This window comes from Tyto alba, unplaced genomic scaffold, assembly GCF_018691265.1.
Source record: "Tyto alba isolate M040663 unplaced genomic scaffold, T.alba_DEE_v4.0 Super-Scaffold_18, whole genome shotgun sequence".
NCBI classification, from domain to species: Eukaryota; Metazoa; Chordata; class Aves; order Strigiformes; family Tytonidae; genus Tyto; species Tyto alba.
Genome location: NW_024881280.1, coordinates 9,556,373 through 9,568,822, shown reverse-complemented (window position 1 = coordinate 9,568,822; position 12,450 = coordinate 9,556,373). Strand labels below are relative to the sequence as shown.

The 12,450-nt window shown below is 39.1% G+C and overlaps 1 protein-coding gene across 13 annotated transcripts in view; it reads right to left on the bottom strand.

Annotated features, from left to right (window-relative positions):
* Positions 1–12,450, bottom strand: part of NUMB (NUMB endocytic adaptor protein) — a 102,781-nt gene that overhangs the window by 45,719 nt on the left and 44,612 nt on the right. For 7 of the 13 annotated variants that reach the window (XM_042790673.1, XM_032984776.2, XM_032984773.2 and 4 more), the window contains one exon: positions 2,559–2,673. The exons of 3 other annotated variants lie outside the window; for them this stretch is intronic. The gene's annotated coding sequence lies outside the window, so the exon portion shown is untranslated. Of the gene's footprint in view, positions 1–2,558; positions 2,674–12,450 lie in introns of those variants that run through there. 3 more of the 13 variants (XM_032984779.2, XM_032984780.2, XM_032984778.2) reach the window with 2 other exon arrangements.

Sequence of the window (12,450 nt, the reverse complement as noted above, 5' to 3'; positions counted from 1 at the left end):
CTCAAAAGCAAACAGCTGAGTGACTGTTTACAGCTAATGCAAAATGTTCTGGACTAAATTAAACTGAACTGGTTTTAGAGATATGAGAGGATCTCACAAGAAGAAATGATTCTGTAATAAAAACAGCAGACAAAAGCATAGGGAAGAAGGGTAAGGGAATGACCCTAACTATAAATTATGATGAATATGAACTCAGATATTACTATTGTCTAGGAAAGATCATAAATCACATTTAGTCCTCTAAAAATGTAACTGTCAAATAAGCAAACAGTAGTAAAAATAATTATGAAAGCAGCAGAGCAAAAGCAGTAAGATGTCGCATCATGACATCAAGGCTGTCACTCAGCTTCAATACCATGTAGTTCTTGTAGTTAATATTCCCTTTCTGAAATCGAACGAAAAGGTACAGGAAGGTAACAAGGACAATTAGGACTACATGAACAGCTTCTGTTCAAGGAGAGATTAGATACAGAGGTCTTCACCTCAGAAAAGCACTTTGCTGGTGAGGACAGCTACAAAAATTATAGTATCACAAGTGTTAGAAAACAAACAGGGAATTATGTTTTTCCAATTCTTATGTTGTAGAAATTGTGTAGAAACAATGGAATTCTCTAGCAGTGCAGGTTTCAAAATAAAATATTTCTCTCCTGATACAGAATTAACTTGCACAATTCCTTGCCCTGGGATGTTTTACAAACTAAAAAACCCCAAAAGAATAAATAATAAAAAAGTTTAATTATTTGATCAAAACTTCCAAAGGCTATTACAAACTAATGGAGTTGCAGCCTGCCGCTCAGGAAATTACCCAGTCCAGTGGACCAGCTGGGAAGGCTTGTTTCATGTCTGCCATAACCTTCTATTCTTCCTCAGGATCCAATTGACCATATCAGAGAGAATCACAGCGCTATGGAGCCCTTGTTGCGAACCAGCGTAACTCAAAAGCTGGTCTCCCTTCACCACCAGTTCCAACTGGCCAAACCCCCACATTACAGCTGTCACAGCATCACAGCAGAGTTATCAGCACCCAGCTACACCAGGACCAGCAGGAGCTGGCTCCCTACACATGGTAAGGATCTCCCTTTCCCAAATCCACAGAAGCAGAAGTTTCTATAGCTCAAGACATTTAAATAGAAAACAGCACATGAATTTGTATGTTCCAGATAGCTCACAAAAATTGAATTACTGTGGCAACAAGCCATGTGTGCACTAGTCAATCTCAATTAGAAAATTAAACTTAAACTGCCATGAAGTTTGTGTGAGGAAAAATTAGCTCATATATTCACAGGATGACAGATGACTCCTCGTTATACCATTACTGCAGTGGGCCCAAGCACTTCAGTCAGTCACTGCTTGGCAGCTGTTATGTGGCAGTTTAAGACACTTTACTCACTCCCATCCTCCAACAGTTAGATAAATATAATTAAGGTCCTTTTATCTGTGCATTTTCTTCAGCTCGTTCATGCTAAATCAGACACACTTTTGACTACAGCCAATGCAGAGGAGGAGGGCGAGTGCCACAAAAGACATTTTTAATATTAATTTATAACTCAAAGTGAAATTGTAAACGCTTTGCATCAACCTTTTGTGAAATAGCAGCTTTTGATAATAAAAATGAGCCTAGAGAAATGATACAGTAATTATTTCTGGCTGTCAGAATACTGGAAAAATCATTTGATCATTCTTCAATAAGCCTAGCAACACAAAAAAAAGTTCACTTTCACATAAAAGGCAGGCAGAATCTTCTTAGAGAACTGTCTGGTGTCCAGCGTAGCCACGGTGGTTGACTTGTAAGAACAAATTTTTCTTCATAGAAATATTCTTACTTATTACATTAGAAATTAATGTTAACATTTGTACACGTGTCCAGAGCAAGTTTTGAGTTGTTCCATAACTCTTTTCTCCTAACAGACCTTTGCAAAACATTACCGGGAACTAACAGGATTATTTCCCAAATCTGTTTGCTTTACACAAATGTAATCAAATCAGAAGGTAGCTTAACAAAGTCAGATAACGAGCTATAAATTCTTTTAAGCTCACAGGATGAAATGTTTTCTGAATTCCCCCTACCAGTTAAATAACTTTAAAAATATTCTGCATCCTCTCTAGAGTCTAAATACAAGCCACATGTTTCATCACCCACAGAAGAACTCACAAGATGTTTAAGGAATTTGTCACCATAGTCCCTATAAGAAGTGTTTGAACAGAGTACGCTAACAGAATACCAGCTTTCTGGTACAATTTTGTATATTCACAACTAGTATTCCTTATGATTACACAGCACGTAAAACTTCATTTTGTGCCTAACGTTTCCCATGTCTGCTTACTACGAAGCCTTAGGAAGCTCCAACCACAACTTCAGTGACACGCTTACTCAGTGATTTTAAAAGCTACCTATAGCAACATAACTACAGAGATATCTTTTTAAAGTATTTAACTTCATAAACTCCAATCTGTGTAATTTGTGGCAAAAAAATTCCCCAAGTGTCATAGAAACAGTTACCAGAACATAATGTTTATATGACAGTAGCAAGCATATGTTAACTTGGTGACTGACTTACCTTTTTTTCCTCAGGTTCTGCTATAGTACTTTTCTTAAAAATCCCTCTCAAAAATACCTCTCTTGAAGTTATAACCTTGACTCCATGGACATATAAAAAAATATGAACCCATGGGCTGAAAAAAAAAAAAAGAGATATGACAAAGTCAAGTCCAATATGGGCTAAAGAAGGTTTTAAGTGAGAATTTATGTCCCTTCCCCCCTGTATCTCAAAAGCCAATCAATTTTTAGATTATTTCAAGTGCTTTTTTAAATAACACCACCACAATGTGAAACTGTTACACCATTATACCAACTTGCCAAAACTCCACTCAGGGTTGGATTTTCCTTTGTTAATGGCAACTGACCTGAAGTTTCTCAGACTTACGGCAAAACATTTTATCTTACTAATTTCAATGTTCGCATATTATCAGCTAGGGATAATGGGGGGGATATCTCCATGGAACTGAGAACGATTTTGGATGGGGAATTTTTCTGTTCCAAAAATTTGAGATAAAAACACAAATCAATCAGACTGCATTTTTAAGGTTTGGGTTTTTTTGGAAGAACTCCAAGTCAAGTTTTTTGCCTTGGCTCTTATAAACAGATGCATATTTCCCTCCCTATTGCATCTTCCTGTCATTTGGCATTTAAAGTCTTTTGCTCATAAGGACAGTAACATTTGTCTTTATGGAGGCAGTAGATAGGAATTTAACTGCTATTGGGACAAAGTCTCACAGGCACTATTTTTTGAAATACTGATAGTAACCTCTCAGACATTGCCTTTCACAGAAGTTACCAGGTTTCATCATGATCACTACAGTTAGTAACACATTATTGCTGATCAGCAATAATATATTACAAATCCACAATCACATACTCAGTGAGAATTATCACATACGGCTTGAGACATCTATAAATCCAGAGGTCTACATCCAAACTGTTTATTTACACTCCCATTAGACCCAGTGGTGGAAAAAAACCAGTCCAGTTATACAAACCTACTTTAAGCATACCTAACAAAGAAAACATATTTCCCTAATAACTCAGTAGACATCCAAAGAGATGGTTGGCATCCTCTTCATCTAATATCCAATTAATAATTACAAAATTCCTCCATGATAATGAAGACTTCGAACACAACATTAATCAAGAAATAGAAGCAATATGTTCAGTTCTCTAACGATCTAGTCAAAATACATGGTCTTTCCAGTACCACAATGAGATCTTAATTTCAGCCTGTAGACAACATTTAAATCAGTTAGTCCAATGTAACATCCTCTGGTATGGGGGGGGTGGGGAGGGCAGAAATCTCATTTCATTACCTGAGACAGACTGATCCAAATTATTAAAACTGCTTTATCTACTGACTGCACTGCGAACACTCACTGCAGCATTTCAGCTTCTTGGCAAAATTAAATCTATGGTAATTCAGTACACAAGCCAAGTTTTTGGCTCAGAATGTAACTGATTCAGCCTTACTGTATCACCTTCCTGGTCATAAAATATCAGGATCTTAACTTTTTTCTGTTAGCTTTCTCTTCCCCATTTTAATTCCAGCTGTTAGCAGACAGGTTTTATTATCTCTTTCAAGATCAGCATGGACTTTCTGCTACAATACAGACAAGCACTACAAACAAACATGCATTAAAAGCCAGAACAAGCCTCTGCACGTATGTTTTCCTTACAAGTTGTACTCAATCTCAGAATTAATTTTAAGAAAAGGCCACAATGTGCAACCTAATACCAACAGTTTAAAATAACCTCCACATAATAATAAACAACGTCCACTAAAATTATCTGTAGAATCTAGAAATTAAGATCAAAAGTATTCCCATACTCTTAGTGCAGCAGGACACAGAACACTTATTAGTGAGCCAAACTTTAACCAACAGCACTTTAATAGTTAACAGTTCCGCCTTTCAGGGTCCTAGTTTATCTATACAAGGAGCTAAAACTATCACCTCCTTCCACAAATACCAAAATCCCATAAATATGCACAAAACTTCTGTTTCACCATTTTTCTTGAACAGTTCTCCCACCTAAGAGATTCTAAGCTACTGTTTATTTTAGCCCAGATCTGCAAATAAATGGTCCATTTTAGAAAAACAGCAGAAGAGCATGAAAAGTGCCTTCTATTTCAGCAAAAGCTCTGAATAAAAGGATAATTACAAGCAATATCTGACGAATTAAGTCATAAATATCTCAAGCCATCAGTAAAGCAGATTTTGTCAGCTAGGGCCAGGTAAAAGCTACAGAAATACTGTATATTGTACTGCAATTGAGCACCTGTTAACTTTATTTAAAATAAGCTGCCAGCTGAGACACAGACAAAAAGACAAAGATGTTCATTATTCGAACAAATTGAGCTCTTGGCATTCTTGTTTCTGTTGTTCAAATCCAGGAAGAAAGTCCAATATTAACATCACACTGAACTACAGTGGGAAGTACAGAAAATAGAGATCCCTAAAAGCTGTCCTCATATTAGTTATGTTACTGGTACAGAAGTTACCTCCCTCACTCCTGCCATGATCTTAAGCAAGACAGGATCCCATTTATTACACACAGGATCACGCTTCCATCTCTTTCAGATGGTTAAACATGTGCCACAGCCACGTACCAGGTCATGTTCTCCCAGAGGGGATAAGTCTGCTCATGAGTCAGGCCTGGGTGCCAGGCAGGGCTGCCAAGAAGTGGCTGTTCAGCAGCTCCACTGATGCCAACAGTCCTCACGAGCACACCAGTCTGACTGAACCACCTCAGCCAGGTGTCTCTCACCTTTAAATTACCATTTAGACCCACAGATGTCTCTCACCTTTCTAAATCAGCTGTTGTTCACTACAGTAAAGTGGCTACAACCATCTACTGCAACACACAGAGTTCAGCAGCAGACAGAGTGCCAAAAAGTGCATTGCCCAGAAGCAACACATGCTGGAAAACCACGTGGCTGCAGTAGCCTCTTGAGTCATACACTAGCTGTCATCTTCCCAACTTTAAACTGCCTGGCAAAGGAACAAGAAAAGTCAAACCGGAAACAACGAGGAAAACTGTCTTCATTCTCACTGGGCCTCATGTTCATCAGAGCAATCAATGAAGCTTCAAGCTCAGCACAAAGAGAAATACCACCCAGCAACCCTGAAATCCTGCATCCATCGGCAGCCTCTCCACATCTGCAGTGCAGCACACTGCTGCCAGTCACTCCTGGAAACCAGACACGGCACAGAGCAAGCGGCAGATCAAAGCAACCACGTCATCACCAGCAGGAGTTTTCTCTGAATAACGTAGTCAGATTCTTCCATTGCTATATTGTGCTTTGCCTGCCGATGGATAACTGCACTGGCAAGCAACAAATTTCACTCCTGGTATGAACGAGGTTGACGTAGAAGCAGTATGAGCTCTACAGCCTAGGCAAGTAGGAAATCATGCTGCTGCTGCTACCGCCCAGGCTGGTAGATGAAATGATGCACCTTTTCCTCCGTACCAAGATGGCAACACATCACCTCACTTCCACAAAAGACAGCTGCTTCCTGGGGTGCCAACGAAGCTTGGAAGCAGAAGACAGGATGAAGAGGAAAGCAGTCTAAAAATGCCTGCAATATAACAGCTGACACCCAGCAGCAGGGCAGGCATGATAGGGACTCAGTGCAAAGGACACTGGATATTGTGCTGCCAGATCCACAGCCATAAAAGTCACAACTGTGTTATCTTCTCTAGTCACAGAGTCCACTGATTCGAGCAGCACCTTGAATAAACTCAATTATTCTAGCAGATGACTGTACTGTAACTACTCCATTCACAGATCACCATTCTTAACAGTGCCTTCTGCCTTCCCTTTCCCCAGAAACCATTAAAAAAAAAATGTCTATTCCCTACAAAATGTGCAGTTGCCCCTTATACAACAGGCAGCCTATAGGACTTGATAATATGGATACCCCCTTTTAGAATGTCATTAAAATTATGCGGGAGACACCACCTTCTGCCCTCACAGGGCATCAATTATACATTCCTGAGTGATCCTACAATTCCTCTATGTACATTAAACTTCACCTTATTTACTGCACTCACAGGAACGGAATTTATGAGCATGGGATGCAAATAGCAAGGTGGTATCTTAGGTAGTGAATTAAGATAGAAAGCCAGCTTATTCTACTCAAGGAAAATCAGATCTCCTAAGAAGCTGGAATAGTCCCTTCTTGCTGGCAAGTTCTAAGAGTGGGTCTTTGACACAACCCCTGGGGGACCAAGCATCATCTTATGTACCTTTGAGATTACCAAAGCCACGTGTTTCACTTGGCCAGAAAACATTAGTGCACATGGCAGAACTTAGAAAGTCCACTCAAACTGCACCATTGTTCCAGCAGCTTTAGCAATCTTCGCCACTGGTTAACTGATGGCAACTGGTGTCTTGCAAACTTACATCGACAAAGCCCTAACAAGCCAAAGGTTGGCTACACCAGAATGGGTTGAATCTCCCTCTGTGTATTCTCTAGCACTTGCTGGGTGCAAATACCTCACATGACTTCTTAAAGGAGAGATTTCATTTCGAAGCCTGATTGTCCATCAGGTGCCACTTATCTGTATTACAGCACCATCCTTCTGCTCTGCTTATGGTTTGTTCTGTATCTTCCCAGCTCAAACTTCACCTCCTGAGATCACCTAGATCTTACCTGCACCTTTCTGGAGCTGCACACATCACTCCAAACAAACAGCTACTGCTATTAAAGGCAGTGGTCTTCTCCAGTAGCATTATTATCTGGAAGAGGAAAGGGTTCTCAAAAAAGAACTACAGAACTCCTCATCTCTCTAGAAGAGGTTTCTTTTGACGTCTGTAGCATCCTAGCTTACCACTGTAGATAGAGGTGCTGAAAGCATTTATATAAAGCCTTCCCTTCTAAATACAGGCATTTTATCACACAGTTTTTCCAGCATCAAGACTCGAGAAGCTGGATTCCTACTCAGAAAGAGCAGCATCGCAGAACTCTTATAAATTCAGAGGAGAAAAAGCTGAGCAGCTATTACATATGTTTCTCTGGCCAATTTAGCCTCATGTCAGTAAAATTATGCAAGTGTCTACAGGTATTTGAATTACATCCCTCAAAAAGTACTGTCAGAAGCCACAAACCACCTTTCCTCAAATTTCACACCAACCATATTTAAGAGTTATGCCAAATTGATTTTTTCCAGTGGTTAGGCGAAGTTGATAAACTTAGAAATATTACCCAAAAAGACCAATCATCTGTGCAATAACATGTTCTTCAGTTATTTACACTCAATATTCTACATAAATAAGGCTTCTTCAATTAAATTTATCAAGCTACAAAAGTAATAAAATAATAATTTGCAAGGGCAGCCTAGTTTAGTCACTTTATCCTTCCTATTAAGGAGAGGTGAAGTATTTGAACAAGTTCAGAGCTCTGAATGAGTTTTATATTTTTATCATTTCCTCACTATGAGAAAATACTCTATAAAGAAAGGAGCCACATTTACAAAAATCAGGTTCTCCTTTTCCACCTCTCTCTATTGTGAAATATGACCACTGGAAGTTGTCTTCCAGCACTGTTTATACAGGGATTATATGGAAACATTTCTATAAAGTACACAGCCTCTGACTATACAAACCAACAGAACTTTCTTAGCCTTTTCAAGTCTTGAATTTTGAGTTTGAGTGATGACAACACTATTAAGTGACAACAGCTTCCAGTACACTCATTCACGTAGACTGTTGGGAGTTCCTTGTCACAAGAGGGGGATGCAGTCCATGCATCATGTCTTGACAGCTACTGTGAGTTTTCTTTTTCCGTGCTCAATCCTTATTTTCTTTCCTGTACTACAGTCCTTCTGTGTTCAACCTTAACTCATGGCTGAGTCCTGTCTTGGTCAGTCAACTTGCATTTTAGAAGCTTCTCAAGATTAAACATTACAGTCATGCTGGCTGGAAGTAGGCTTACTAGTGTTACACGATGAAACCTCCTTAACCCTGAGTCTATCAAAAAATACCATGAAATTCAGCATACCCAGGATTCTAATCCCCAAAGCTGAAATGCAACCACAACTATGGAAATTTTTATTCTGATGACTCACAATATTTTAAAAAATGTATTGAGTTTGTGAAGTACACCAGGCCTTTCTTATTACTCATGTAACTTGTCTCTCCCTCAAATCTTACAAAAAAAGAACTCAAGATGAAGGTGACAAAATAACTTCACAGTCTGAAATGAAATGCTTTTCATATCCTCTAATGTGAACCTCTAAAACTGCGAAGGGCTGCTGTAACAAAGCCAAGATAACCAAGTCCTACAACCACACCCAGGAATGCAACATGTGCCAAAACTCAACAGTTGATCGCTGACGTAGGCGCAGGAGGAATCACAATGTGCACTGAAACAGTTTCTCACCGCTGGAATAATAAATTTAGGCGGGTTTGCTATAGATACCTACTTCTGTAGATACAGGAGGTGATTGGAGCCATATGTAGGAGACCCAAATACTAATTACACACTGAGTAAAGTTTCAGCAATGTAAAAATCAAGGAAGAGGAGGAGAATCAGGGAGTGGCCTACTTTAATGCATACGGCCTGCACACTCTGAATTCTCATGAAAACAGAGCAACCAAAGGATAAGCCCATAGAAGAAATCAGGGGTTTGGGCTACAGACAAATTCCCCAGTATATTACATACTGATGCATACAATCCTGTTACTGATTTTAGCTTTTCTAGATAAAGCAAGTAAAATTTGTGTGAAAAAATAAAAGACATAAGGATGAAGACAAAACACAAGTGTGTTTGACACACAGCTAGGCTAAGGAGCATCGGTGCCCTCCCCGGAGGTCCAAGTTTTGTACTGCAAACCCACCTCTGCAGCAAGAGGCATTTCTGTGTTTTCTGTCTCAGAGAGGGGCTGTAAGACTTGCAGTCACTCTGCCCCATTCCTATCCTGATTCTGCAGTGAAAAATCATAATGTAGGTTACTAACTCAACAACATGCTCAGACTGAATACGTTTTACTAAAATTAACTTCTATAATTCCTGATCTAGTGGTAATTTCCAGAATAATTGAGGTTAATCTTTAAACGTTTCAGTGTTTCAAACAGCACAAGTTAAAGCCTGGATACCAGTGCTGAGCAGATAAGCCAATTCCATCCTTCCTTATTATCTAATAAGGCAAAGGATCCAAAAAAATATTTGAATGTCCAGGTAACTTAACTTCACAGAACATACCTAAAATCTGCCATGCTTAGGATCATACTCATAGATGAACATATCTGCTCTAGTTTTTGCAGTTTAAATTTTTTTTACTCCAGATTTTTTTAAATTGTTTTTTTCAGGGGGATGTTGTTCTAATATTTTTACTTTTCAAAATATTCTCTGTAGCTAAGTGACTTTTCTACTAAGAAGGATTTTTGTAAATCTTGTTACTGTTAAGGCACTATTCTGAAAACCACCCCAGACTTATGAAACAATTAAAATCTGAATAGATTAAAAAACCCACCAATCTTACATTTCATGATAGTCATGACTTCTAAAGCAAGCTTGTAAGGTTTTTTTCCCTAAAGAGGCAAAGGGGTAGGGATGGTGCAGGACAGGGATATTTGACATACTGATTTCCCTGATGCTGGAAAGAAGGTTAGAAAGCATTCCTAAAATACTGGATAATCATGAGGTTCACAGTAAGAGGCTATATTTCCTTCTGGATAGTATTACATTACACAAAAACTCTTAGGTTGGTAAAGTTAAAATAGCTACAACATGTGAGGCTCTCAGCAGAGCTCCCCTTCTCTCTGAAGGGAGACTCTGGAAGGGACCGAGGGAATTGCAGTACATCAGCAAGAGAGATGACTGAGCACCTCTGTAAAACCTGAGCATCCCAGGTTGATGTCCATTATACGAAGTTAATCCATGCTAACCCCAGTACAAAATCAGAACCAAGTTCTCTGGCTCTCATTCTCCTTCATGCAATTATTTTTGGAATGGGAAAGAAAAGTAACAATGTGCCCTTTGAAAATATAATTACCTACAGGTTATGGGAGTGGGCAATGTGTGTCAGTAATACTGACTATGCATTACTGTCCTAGGTCTGGAGAGGAAAAAAAGAAAACAAGGACTAAAACATAGGTAAAAAGAAATTACTTCGCTGTTAGCACAGCTATTGCTAAGTGGCACTTTATCTAGCTTTTAGGGTGGCTAATTATTGACAGGCACCACACAAGAAATAAATTTTGAGTAGAAATCTGGATATTAATAGCATTAATGGATCAGCTTGAGTATGATGTTTAAAAGCAAATCCAAGCAAGGCTCAAGTCTTCAAATTAGAGAAACATCCAAATGTATCTACTAAACACAATGTAAAAAAATCACAGTGTTTATTTAATACATTTCAAAGGCTCAAACTGTTTCAACATATCACTAAACAAGTAACTAATTTTCTGACTCTATTTTAAGTGATTAAAGATTTCCACTATGAGTACAATTATTATTTAAAGATGTCACTAAATTTAAAGGTTTTGGTAGGGATGAGTTCAAAGAACATGAAAAGCACTTCTACACTATGTTCTCAGCTACATTAGGACGCACATCTAAAAAAAGGAATAAACTTCCTGAGGATGTCTCACAATTCACTTACAATCTTTCATAGAATCTCTCAAGTTTTAAAACTTACAAAATCTTAAGGTAAAAACTGAATACCACATATTTTTAAGAAATGAAGGGGAAGTTCACAAGCTTAGCTCAGGGAATAAACACGTTACTCAACTAGTTAAAGAAAGCAGAACTGACTGAGACTACACAGTGGTACCTAAATCAGAAGTGCTACCAAGTATCTCCTCCAATAACCTGAATCCAGTCCACCCAGGATTTGAAAAGAAAAGCCTTCTATGAAACACTCACTTTTATCAATAGAATTAAGTTGTTAGTTTCCATAGTACTGTACTTACCATTTGAAAAAAATGTCTGTTGTTTTAAGAAGTCCACCGATTACTACCCACAGAGACTCGGCCAGTTACACTACACACAAATAAATACAGATGATACAGTTCTTTGAAATTCAGCACATGAAAAGGTAACCTGCTGCAAGAGGGAGCACATAAGGTGAGAATGCAGCTGTGACACAGGCTTCATTGGACAGACTGGCCAGAGACACTCCCTGCAAATTCTCCTCACCACCCACAGCCCCTCACATTAGGTACACAGCTGTGACACGCAAGAGGAAGGGCCTGGACAGCCTTCATTCTGGGTCAGGTATGCTGAAACACTGCTGGGAAACCTAAACAAACTGGACTTGGCCTTGGGTCAAAATAAAAGCTACATCCGAGGTACCTAATTCAGATCTGCAGGACACTGCTGTGCACACAAACTGAAGCCGTCTTCAGCTGTCTGGCTTTGCACAGGTTTTGGCAGCATCTGCATCAGTTCTGAGACACTTCATAATACGTTAGGACATCTATTAGAAGCAGTAGCTATATCCTGCTATAGAAACTAGAGCAGCTTACTGTGACTACCATTTATTACATTCCACCAGAAGCAGCACAGTCTACATAAAATTAGAAATATAATCTAATGAACCCCTTTTTTTGTTGTTCTGCAATTAACGTGCTCATAAAGTCCATCCTTCTGTGACAGAGAAGCCAGTGGGTTTTAGCAAGCAGTAAGAGTCCTCTTATTGGGTACAACTTAAGCAAGACCTCCAGTGACATCATGCCATTTCTACAAAGCCTGAGCAATCACATCAGTGGGACAGGCCACCACAGGTTCCTTGCTCTCCACAGGAGATGCCTCATTTCCTTCTGCATCTTCAAGGCATGTGCAAAGCTTAGCCAGCGCCAGCTGTACTCGCTGATAACCTAAGAAAACGTGCTGACACACAACTGACAAGGGGCAGGGTCATGTCCACAGTGAAAAATTTTAAATCACCTCATGTA